Consider the following 12481-nt stretch of genomic DNA (forward strand, 5'->3'; position numbering starts at 1 on the left):
TACAAAGAGACCCACCCCGAGCCTGGATAAAGTTCTGGGATTGATAGCGATGGTGGTCTGCAACAACCCTCTCCAGACAAAGGATAGGCATTTTTTCCCTAACTTCCAGTAGTTTGGGACTATGCTGTCTCTGAGTGCTTCTAGAACAAAGAAGTATCTTCTCTAGCTGCTAAAGCTGGCAAGGAATTAAATCCACACGTGCTCCCGCTGCACGGCGCTGTGTGACACTGTGTCCAAACAGGAGCACCTGGCTTTGGCAGGGTAACACACACACGCTACTGGAAATGTTTCACATAGGGGTAGCGGCGGATTCATTTCCCCACCAGAAATGGATCTTTGGAATGCTGCTATGGCTTGCTGCCCTGCCAGCACGGCTTGGGAGAGCTGAATGTGCCGGTCATTGCGAGGGCACAGCACAGTTTGTTGAGGAAAAAAAAAAAAGTGAAAAAAATTCTGCTTTGGCTAATATTAACACCCCCATATTTTCCTAGCACCTTCAATATTATTCTTCCTAGCAGTAACCTATATTACTGCAATAAGAGTAATTTAGTTTTAAGAAAATATATCAAAGACATTGCCTGGGCAGTCTGATTTTAAGGAATATTTGCTTTCCCAATTTATTGCTAACTTGCTAAAGGTTCTTCCAAAGCGGTAAATTTTGGTCTTTCCAACAATGGCAATGGGTGTCCACTCCAGCTCCTCTCGTGCCTTCTGCCTTCAGAACTAGGGCTGGTAAAACCATTTGCTATTTTTGGAAACCTTTCCATCTCTCTTCATAGCAAAGGTATCACACTGTCTAGTAGTACTGTCTAGTACCGTGTAGAGGGAGAGGGGTGAAGGAAGTGGAGCAGAGTGCATATGAGAAACACTTCCCTTATATTTACCTCTTTTTCCTTCATTTACATTGCAGCCTGTAAAGATTCAACTACCCAGACTGAGATGTAGCTATGATTTATACAGACAGTGCTAAGAAACCTCTAACAGATGGGGATAAAATATGACAGTGGAAGGAAAAGGAAAGCAATGATGAATGCCAGATGTTCAAGTGACAGACATTGATGCTAAACACTAGCAGCATTTTTTGACTTGTGAACTGTAGTGGACTTTTTATTTACACCAATGTAACCCAAAGGTTGCATTTTTTGCTGAAGCAGGTTGAAGTCAATTATTATTATGTGGCATACAGAAGCAACTAGAAGTTTCACCTAAGATCAGGGACTCATTTGTGAGGTATCCAAAGACACAGGAGGAGCTGATTCCTGTCCAAACCTGCAGTCTGTACAAGTATGCATAAGGAAAATAAGAAGAATTAGCATTTGTATTTTGTAGATAGGGGAATATAAAATTATACTAAGTGATGTGCATAAAGTCACATGGGTGTCTGTGGCAGAGTTTGCAGGAATCTGATTCCTGTAAGCCTGAGTGCAGTCTCTCCTCACCCCCTGCCACCATCATGCAAAGCTTCTAGGGTCCATTGAAACGAAGACAACTTGAAAAGGACAAGGACTGAAAAAGGGATAAGGAGCAAGTGTTTCTTTCTTCACACCTGGACTATAAGAGCTGTTATCTTAGTTGAGGCCATACAGTGGTCAGTATTCTACCACGAGCAATCTCTCGCCAAGATTCATCTCAATGAATAGAAACCACAGGAAAGCAGGGCACATTTTTTGAAATTGTACTGGATTTGATGTGCCACCTTCTGGGTCTGTCACAAAGAAAAGCACTTGAAGGAAAGGAGCTTGCCTCCTAACACTGAAAAAAGATGTACCTTTGGAAGCTGGAATAAAGGCCCCTGGAGGTACTTTAGGAAGCTGCCCCAATGGAAGCATAAATAAAAAAAACCAAACAAACCAACAACCAACCAACCAGAGACTGCAGTGCAAAAGGGTAGTTTAAACCACCCAAGCTGAGATGCATTGCTGGCATACAGAAAGGTATGCTCCCAAACCTGTATTTAGCTTTCTGGAAGGATATTAGCTTCAGAGGTGCAGATTCCCTCGGCTCTCAGCGGAGTGAACAGCACACCTTTAGGAAGACGGGGGCTCCAGGAACCAGAGAGATGAGCCACTTTGATATTAGATGAATGACCATGGAAGTATTCACCCAAGGTACTTAAGATACTGAAGTTTCCATTCTCAAACTGTGACTTGGGGATTGCCTTTATGTTCAGAGGAAAGTTAGATCTCTCTGGAAAGCATCATCCATTAGCATCATTGGTATTAACACTGTGAGCCGAGAGGTTGGGGGAACTTTGCGCCAGTGTGGTTGAGAACACAGGCGGTGCCACTTGTCAGCAGTGGCTTGAAATTTATGAGGAACTGCATGACTAGTAAGTTCTCCTTTGTCATCAGAGATAAAATAAACCCATAAAATACATGCAGCTGTGAGTGCCCTTCCTTTCAGCATGGTGCCCCAGACAGCTACTTAACTTAAGTATTCCTAAAGGCTCATTTCAGAAGCGTGGTCTTCTCCTAGCCCAGATGGTTCCACTCAATGCTTCCTCATAAAAAACCCAAATAGCCCCGGTTTGGTCATGCAATGCCAAGTCTCACTGGCCTTCCTGGAGTTAACAAGCTTGAGCAAGAAAAATGGACATTCTAGTTAGTAAGGCATTTCTTTTCTTTTTCTTCCCATGTGAAGCTGGGAAGAACAGCATTACTACTCCTGCAGACTCCCCTTCCACATATCCATGGGGTTGTGATCCCCAAGAGGACAAAGAAAAGCAGAAGCTGAAGTCACACCTCTGCCTTGCCCTGCGTTACTGTCCCTGGCAGACCCAATCCACCTGAAGCCTCCTGGGGCATTTGCAACTTCAGTGCTGCAACTTGGATCTGCATGCAAGCTGCAGGTTCTGTCTGAGGAAAGAACTGCTAGCATATTTATTAAACAGAGCACAGTGAAATCATGTTTTTGATAAACAACCCTGTATTGGAACTGAAGTTTCAGAGAACAAAATCCAGTATTAGAAAGGTAGGGCAAGCTTGTGGCTGCGGTACACAAATGAATTCAGGAAACTTCAGTGAAAGTCCCCCTTCTGTCAAAATTAGCCTGCGTGCCCCAGACAAATCTCTCTCTCTCTGCCTCCCTTTCCCATGTGTGAAGGGCTGACAATGTCTCCTTTGTCTATTTTGGCAATTCAAAACATAACATCTTTTGGAGCAGGAACTGTCTCCTTCAATGATTATGCAAAGCCCCTGTTTCAGCATGGATTGAGGTCAGAGGACAATAGTTAACTTGAGGCATATTTTCATGACACAGGCATCAGGGGCACTGTTGCCCTACAGGACTCCCATCCCAGCCCTCTCCTTCCCATTCTCACATAGCAGCACAAAGCAGCCTTAGTTTTGCCAGCAGAGAGGGTTTTTTGTTTATTTTTTTTTCTTTTCTTTTCTTTTTTTTTTTTTTTTTTTCAGGGCCATGCTGCAAATGCAGTCACTGAGGAGATCTGGGTTAAAAAAACCCCTTTCTTGCAGACGTGAGGGAGTGGCTGAAGCCCCCATTTAGTAATATTCTGCCTTAATTCCTGTCAGCAGGTTCCTCAGCTAATGAAGGGGAAATGAAACCCCTCTTCCTCTAAAAAAACAATTCCTTCTCTTTTGCTAATAACCAGTCAACATAATTCTGAGAAAGTGACAGATTCTAAATATGATTCTATTATCTCTCTTCAGTTCATTTCCATTTATGCTTTCCTACACTCCTATTTGATATACCCTTCTTACTTCCCACTGCTGGTCTCTAAAATCTGCCAAGAACTGCTTATTTGACTGTGCAATCCCCTATTCTTCGCTGTGATTAAATGCTTCCCTCCCACACGGCCAAAATACGTTATTTTTTATTTCTACAGGTTCTTCACCGAGCTTTCAAGCATCCCTCACAGGAAAAGCAAAATCTATAACAAGTCCGTCTTGACTACTGTGGTGGTGGTGGCCTTCCATCAGATAAAGAGCAAAATAAGGATAGCCACTTCCAAACAGAAATGCTTCATCCCACCTGCCAGGAGGGGGAAGGGGAAGGAAGCTGCATAGGTCAGCTTCAACCGTATAACCCCAATCTGTCAAAGCAACATGCCCCCAGGCTACAATTTTTCTACAGCTGAAGAAAAAAATAATAAAAAAAATCTATGTCCTTGCTGAATTAACTGAACTGAACAGGGTGTCTGCCAGCTTGTAGGAATGAGAAACACTGTTTTGTTTAAGAGAAGTAGTAATGCAAACCGGTGGCTGTGTTAAGGCATCTTTGTAAGCCAAACCCATGTATTACGCACTCCTCAGATCATTGGTGAGGGTCCTTATCCGATTCATCCTGGCTCTCACCTTACAGAGTTTATCACCAAAACGCCCAGCGCTTTGCCTCCCACCAGCGACATGGAAACGTGCACCCACCCTGCCGTCAGCCCGCAGGGACCCCGGGAAGCACCGGAGCAGCCAGCACCCATACTGTGACCCTCCCCTCCTAGAGGCAGTTAAGGGGGATTATTAGGTAACGGTTATCCCCACTGCAGACGGCCAGCGTATCCTGACGGAGCTGTTCCTGCAGTGACTTACAGGTACGTGTAAAGGTGAGTCAGGTGTCTCCAGTGATGGATGAGCTGAGAGCGTGGCAGGTGGAAGTTTATCAGGAATTTATATCCTCATTAGAAAGTCATACTGAATGTTACCTACAAATAAGAGGTGTATGAAAAACTGTTCTACCCTTCTGTACAAAGCCACAAAATGACCTTCTGCGGTGGTGGGGACCTCTGGGGTGCAGAACGCTCTCCAGCTCACCCCACCGCTCGCTTCAGTGGGAGCTGCCTCCTGCCTCGCTCGCCACCGCCACACCAAACCTGCTTCCCGCTTGTAAAGCCCGGCCTTGGGAAGGCTCCACAGATTTCCCTTTTCCTCCACCGTCACATTTCTTGCATAACAAAACAAACCCTCAGTTAGAGATCGGAATTTAATATATGTACAATGATTACTTCCTTTGGTAGCAAATAGCCCTAATTCTCCTCAGTCTATTTCCTCTCATCTGGTGTTCATTTAGACTCTTCCTGCATTTCACACACAATAAACTCTTCAGCCTTTTAAAAGTCAGAGAAAAAGAAAACCCCAAACAAAAAAACCCAAATAAAAATAAACAAACCTCTTCTGTTCCCTATGTTTAAATAAAGGTTGCCACAGAAAACACCAAAAGCCAAGAAACTGAACAGCAAAGCCAAGCCGCCAGGACTCGGACTGCGTAAACACATACAAGGTTTTTCTGTTCCAGTAAACAAGGGGGGGTGGGGGGTGTCTACAACAAGCCCGTGTTTGCTTTGGTAACTGCGTTTGTTTTGCAGTTGTGTTCATTTGGCCTGATGGTCTCTGCTCTTGGGACTCTCCTGCATGAAAAGATATGATGTTCTGAAATGTTAAGAACCCACCTTTACACGGGCTCTGCTCACCCTCCAGACCACCGCTCAGGGACCCTGCCTAGGGTCTGATTTCCCCATGGGCCAGCTCCCGATGCAGCGGTAAGACTCTGGTACTACGGACAAATGGACGTGCTTTCCTTCCAAATGGACAAATTAAACTCTCAGGCTCTCTTGGCAGGATGCAATCCAGTGGGGAGGTTTCTACATACACAAGGGTGGGTTTCAGCAGGGAAAACCCAGTGTTTCAGTCCAGCTACGGAGCAGAGGTGTGGGGGGGCGACTCCCTTTCACAACCTGGCTCTGTTTTTGAGAGTTTGAACAAAAAACTGCTGTATGAATGCCAGGCAGTGTGGGGGTGCTCCAGAAACCACGCGCCTGCTTACCCTAACCTCGGGCATATGCCATGCGGAGTCTCACATGTCACACCAGCTCCCAGAAACCACAGAAACCTGATCTGCACCCCCAGCCCCTCCGTGGGGCAACGGGGGAGTGAAAAGGGCCGCTCTCCCAGGGGAGCATAAATGCAGTTTAACACAAAATGTATTCCTCCATTCCCAAGAAGGGGGTTTCCAAGTGTATTCTGGAGTCTGTGGAAGACCCTGGCCTAGCAGCCCAGTGCCTGAGTGCCTGCTGGGTGCTCGGAGCTGTGTATCCTTGCGGACACGACTTGTCTAACTCCTCTGAAACACAGGATGGGGTGTGAGCACCAGCAGCCCCTGAGTAAAGCACATTTCTAGAGCTGGCAACACTTATATAGCTTTAGGGCTGCAGCCTTATCTGCTGCCCTTCCAGTTCACAGTTCCTGCCCAGGAGAACTGCAGCTGGACTAGATGATCGCTGCAGGTCCCTTCCACCTGAACTATTCTAGTCTAAAAACCTCTTGGGGAAGAACAGATTAAAAATGGAAAAACAGAGTCAACTCTAATTCCAGCAGCTACAACACCGGCTGAAGTCGTAAGTAGGTCTGTACCAGATTTCAGAGTGTAAATGAACCTGAGATTACTTAGGTCTGATCTTTTGGATTTAAATAGATGTAGAGTCAGAATCTATTACATATTTCTGTCTTCTAGTAGGAATTAAAATGTGTTATATTCATTAAAGATACACTTAAAAATACTAGGACTATTTAACCCTGAGTTAAAAAGAAACCCTAATTTAACTGTGAGTAGGCATGCATGAAGAGTCACATCTCTCTTTTCTCCCTGTGTATTTCAAAAAATGTGGAGGATTTTGAATTCTTCACAATCCTGGTGATGCAGCCTTTCATCACACAATGACTGGTCAGTGCTGTCAGCATTGCAGTGCCTGCCAGGGAGTGTGAAGCTTGTGCGTGTGTGTACCTGCGTGTACCAAACACAACACACCTGTCTTGCCAAGGCAGTAGAAGAGGTAACAGAAGCAGACAATGAAGAAGGACACAAAAGAGCAAGCATCAGCTCAGGCATTTCACACGAAGATCAACCACCCTGCCGGCCACTCAGCACAACTTGAAACAAAAGCTCCCCTTTTGGTGTTTCCAAGACATGCATGGGCTCCAAGTCACAGCTTTAAAAACACCGGACAGAATCAAACACAGTTGCAAAGGCCTTCTCCAGCCTGGTGGTGAAGAATCCTGCAGACATGACACCAAGGAAAAGATCAATCTGTGTGCTCGATCCGGACACCCTGCAGCAATCCAGCCTTGATTCTGGAATTTGCAGGAGTGACAATGTCTGCACGTGCCCCTGCACACACAGCGGCTGCAGTGCAGGAACAGCACGGTGTGAGATGTCTCTATTTAAAGTTGACCTACAAAGAAAGGTAGGTCTACAAAGCAATAGTTGGAATACTATTACGTAGATATTCCTTTTTACATAGATACTCCTTCGGCATTATACTGGCAAAGGCTGCAGAGATGGAGTGGAGGTACAAAGGATGCACGTCAGCCCGCAGGGCAGATGGGTGAAACTGTGGTTTCTTAAAAAGTTGGGAGGACACGTGCAGCCTTGACACCCAGCTTGGGAGTGGTGGGATGCTACAGACTGTTCCATGTGGAGGAGCCATACATGGTAACGCAAGGGAGCATTTCATCTTTGGAATCAAATACAGCATCGAGATGGGTATGGTTGGTTATTAATTCCTCTGAAACCATCAGAAATGGACACTTTCAGGATCATTATCTCCATAGATGAAATGAGGGTATCCTTTTACCTTGTGTCTGTGTTGTGCAGTACTGATACTTGCTGTGCTCATCATAGGCTGTTACACACTCCGCCCCAGTTCAGATTTGTTAGCAATACACTACTAACGGGCTTTTACCCAGGCAACAACTATGCTCCTGTCACCCTTGTGTCTCATGACTGTTTTATACCCAATTAGCAGAATACACACAGACTATGAGTTTTAACATCTCTGCTTTTCAAGAGAATTGAGCTGCTGTGTAAGCACAAGAATTTCCTGTTGCATTGTCTCTTGCAAACAAGTTAGTCTAAAAAAAGATACACAACATGTTACGAACCTTAGGAGTGAGCCACCAGTTCATTTTTCAAAATGACAGATGTGATGAAAATTGGCCAAAGGGCTGGGAAAAAAAAGTGGGGGTCAGGGAGAGGGGAGCAGTTGGGGGTGGAGAAGAAGGCATTCCAGAGCCCTCTGGAGCCTTGGACTCCTCTAGGACCCATTAAAAGCTTATGTTACTCACACCATTTATAAACAAGTGCTTTCTTTTGCCATCATAACCTTCCTTATATCAAGCGCTTTAGGAAGTGTTGACTGCTGTCTTCTACTGAAGCAAGGCACCAAAAATGACGGCAAGTTACAAATCAAGTACCTTTGATTTATTACCTTTCCCAGGTTCCAGGAGGTTTGTTGTGATTCCTAAGTGACCTTAGTAAACCGACTAATCAATAGCACATCTGAATGCTGACAGACTGCAATGGAAAGTTTCACTGCCAGAAGGATTACATCAGTGCTGGCAGAGGACAGACGGTAGAAATGTGGACTGCAACGCATGCCTATTCTTTGCATTCTTTTGCTTTTATTATTGCCCCTGCTGTCACCAAGGTTGGAAATTTCAGGATGTAAAAAACCTGCTGTTCTCCATAAGAAAAATTTTCACTCCCCTCACTTATTTGCTCTATCACAGAGACCTTCATTTTTACTGATTTTAGCATTACACAAAACACAGACTTTTGTAACACATTACAGCCATATTTACTATACAATATTTGCTGGAAGAGTACTGTAGCCCCTATTTTTTTTTTCAGTTTCTCCCTGTATGTTAGCTGCATTAGAGTCAAGCAAGAAACAAATCAACCCCTGAAGAGTACCAAGACATTTGCAATGAGACACTGAACTTTTCATCTCTGTGTCAGAGACCAATTTGCATTAGATAGGTAATGTAAGACAGCCGTTTTCACCCCAGAACTAGACAGTTCAAGTGGAAAACATTTGGGGTGTCATTCTAGCTCCAGGGGATAAGTGCTGTCCCTTAATAAACTGCCAGTGCAGGCTGCCATGTTATCAGGGAGCCCGAACTTTCAAGTCTCCCCCTCATCATCAGGACTGAGATGTACTGGTTCTGCACGGAAATCTGCACAGCTTTGTACTGTCTTTGCCCTGGGAAGAGAGAGAATGCCAGGGATTCAGCCTCTCCAGGGGTCAAGATGCATACAATGAATAAAATGAGTGCATATTTTACCTAATAAAGCAGGATTTCTGCATCTGATTCCTGCTCACTTCAGGATGCAGAAGAAAGAACGGGGATATTGCGACACAGAAAAAAGAAAATCAGAAGCAAGTTGAAATAGCGCAAAGACAAAGCAGAACTAACTATGCAATATGCAAAGATATTTATCCAAATGAGCTGCAAACAAAGCAGATAGGCTGGAATTTGCATTTTCTTTTGAATGGTAAGCCAGCTTGTCTTGTGAATCACAGGAGCTCCACTGGCAATGAGATTCAAGAAAGATTCAAGAAAAGTGTAACAGCATGACAGATGGGAAGTATGTCTCCTTGAAGAAGATTAAATTATAAAGAAACCATACAGAAAGATTAAGGGAGCAAGAGTAGTCAGAGGAGCAGATATTGATCGCTTATGCAGGACAATTGAATTCCTTGGCAACTGCCTGCCTCAGCCAAAAGGGTTGCAATATTTGTGTCAGGCAGCTGCAGCTGCCATACAGACACCCGTGAGTTGCTCGTGGATCAATCTTGTTCCAATCAAAAATTGATGGATGGCTACTTTTATTGATCGGAGGGGGAAGGCTCAGGAAACAGAACTGAGATTCACAGAATTTTGAAACTAGATTGACATGTCCTAGGCATATAAGTAAACATTATAGCTTTCAACTGGCCCGGGCACATCAAGAAACAAGACATCCCAAGGAAGAAAACCACAAAGAGCAGCACAACCCATTCCTGGAGGCAGCCACAGCGCAAGCTGTTGCAGGGACTGGTTCCTGAAGAGCCCCCCAGTGAGCCACGCAGGGCTTCTAGTGAAAGGGACCAACTACTGCCCAGCAAAGCAAACCAGTGTGAACTACATACTGCCATATACCTAACGGCACGAGATACGCCCTACTTCCATTTACCCAGTTTCTTCTTAAAATTAGTGCTGGGAGAGGTTCCCACACTGCCGCTTTTCTCGTGAATAGTCATATTAGTGACTTAACAAAGAGTACCAAAGCTCCCTCTTCTCAATTAACTGACTCTCCCTCGCTCAGGAATAGCAGATGCTGTCAAGCAACAAATAGATAATCCTCAAGAAAGCAGAGCTACTAATCAGTCACTTTTACATTTAAGATCACTTGGAGTTGCCACTGCCTTATACTGTTTTTCTAATTAATTGCACTGGAATGCACTTAAGCAAGCCTGGGATCAAAGAATCAACTGCAGAGATTGAAATAAATCCTGTCTGTGTTGCTAATGCCTTGGAAATGGATGACTTGCTAAGCATTCAAAATCCTGGGTACCAATGGTTTAAAACTACAGCTAGTGTGAGAGACTTTCATAGCAGTAGATTTAAAAATAAAAAGGAAAAAGCTTCCTTCATGTGCTCGTAAAAGGCAGTTAAACAAAGGCAATTGTTCAACTAATTTTTTTGTGAAGTTTGTGTGTCTTAAGTTCCTTATTCTCCACTTTCCTAGCATCAGAAATCACAGTGCAGGAGTGTCAATTTTCATTACAGCAAAAATTTATCATCATTACAGATTCTTTTTTTATTCACTTTTATGAAGGGTTGAAATCTTTTCAAAATAATGATAAATAAAAATGACTGGGGATGAATGTGTTACCAGTTGGTGCAATAAATCACTGTCTCTTCCTGCATGAGCCTCTCTCTCATGGTTTAGAATATCATCAGAATGCCTTTGATTGATTTACAATTTAGTAATCCAGCCATCATCATCCATAATTCTACAATAAACCACGCCACTTAACGTAGCTGTTACAGATGTTCAGAAGTTCATTCCCTGCCTTTTAGGAGGTGATATCTAGACAGCAGCTGCAGACACCAGGATTAGTTGGGGAAGAAAAATCTGTCTTCAGCACAGGAAAACATCCCAGTTTCCTATAACAATGCCCTGTCTTCAAAGCTGAAAGACGTGCTGCCAACCTTGATACATCCAGGTTCAATTATTAAACACCAAATAGCTATATGCATATACACACGCTCCAGTTGGCAGGAGTAACAAGATGCCTGGCTTCTTGTCTAAAACACTTCATTTCCTGAGAAATCAAGACATTACTAAAAGCCATACGCAACGAATCCATCAAAGGGTATGTAGCAAAAAGCAGCTGATCTCACAGAGGCCACGCCAGCATCAAGAAACCAGTGCTGCAGTGCATTCTGCAGGTGGTACAGCTTCCAGGGTTAGACCTAAGGACACGCTCCCAGTTTGCTCTTAGGAGCACCCCAGAAGCTGTGCTGAGGCAGGTGGGATGGGCTGCAGCCTGCTGAAGAAGGTGCTACTCGTTATGCTGTCACTGTGACCCATACCAGCCCTTCCTGGCAGCACAACTGGAGACTTCATGGGCACCACTACTCACTTTGTTCACCTATTACTGATCTGAAAACAGAAGGTGAATTCTTGGTTTCCACTTCTTTTGCTTGAGCCTGAAAGCAACACAGTATGAGCTGACCTGCAATTAACACTTGTGGTCATGGTGTTTCTTAAAAGAAAAGGAAAATGCACAATATGCACAGTACAAGGTGCAGGTATTTTATACCAGCAGCACTAGTACTCTCTGCCAGCCTCAGCAGCCACAGTTCATTTAAAGCTGACGTACAGAAATACCCAGCAGGAACTGTCAAAGTGATGGGCTAGGCCACAGAAACAATCCCTCTCCTAAGGGAATCACCATACGGAGGAAGCTAACAAAGACTGCAAAGTTCATTAGCTGAGCAGTGCTGGAAAGGTCTGCTCCAAATCTGTCCCTGATCCGCCTAGGCCAGCCAGCACCCTGCCTCTGACAGTGACCTGGCCCAGGCGCTGCCAGAGAGGTGCAAGGAATAGCAAAGCTATTTTTCATTACAGGAATCCACAAATCAGACTCATGGTTTGGGTCTTTGGAGGGACATCTGAGTATTCAGAACTTCAGATGCTGGGTGATCCCTCAGAGCAGTACATTATGAGGGTGAAAGAGTTAGCAAATCCAAGTGAATGTAAAGTCCAATGAAATATCAAGTGGGTATTTTGCTGGGACAGGACCCCTGGACTGCGTAGAAGGGATATCACACCCTAACAAACCATGGTTCTGCTGCTTCCAAGGGTGTTAAAGGAGATCCCTTGCTCTGTGCCCAGCAGAAGCACTTAGGACTACCAGAAAAGCGGCAATGTGTTGAATGTGATTTTGAAAAGCAGTTTTTTTATTAATAAATCCTTGAGAGACTTTTTTTTTTTTTTTTTTTTTTAAAATACAGGCCAGTGTTAGTGCCTTGCCTTCCATCTGAGGGACTCTGGAGGTGGCCTAGCCAGCTGAAAGGCAACCAAGCTTTTCTGCAGCTCTACTGAAGATAAGTCTAATTATGTGCTTAAAAGTGCACATGTTCCCTAAAGCACTCCTTTCAACTCCAAAACCCCCTCTGCATCTCTCCAAAGACAGTGCACA

At 44.4% G+C, this 12481-nt stretch overlaps 1 protein-coding gene across 1 annotated transcript in view; it reads right to left on the reverse strand.

Annotated features, from left to right (window-relative positions):
* Positions 1 to 12481, reverse strand: part of HS6ST1 (heparan sulfate 6-O-sulfotransferase 1) — a 201928-nt gene that overhangs the window by 7728 nt on the left and 181719 nt on the right. The gene's annotated exons all lie outside the window — the stretch shown is intronic.

The sequence above is a fragment of the Falco peregrinus genome, chromosome 12, assembly GCF_023634155.1.
Source record: "Falco peregrinus isolate bFalPer1 chromosome 12, bFalPer1.pri, whole genome shotgun sequence".
Lineage (NCBI taxonomy): Eukaryota > Metazoa > Chordata > Aves > Falconiformes > Falconidae > Falco > Falco peregrinus.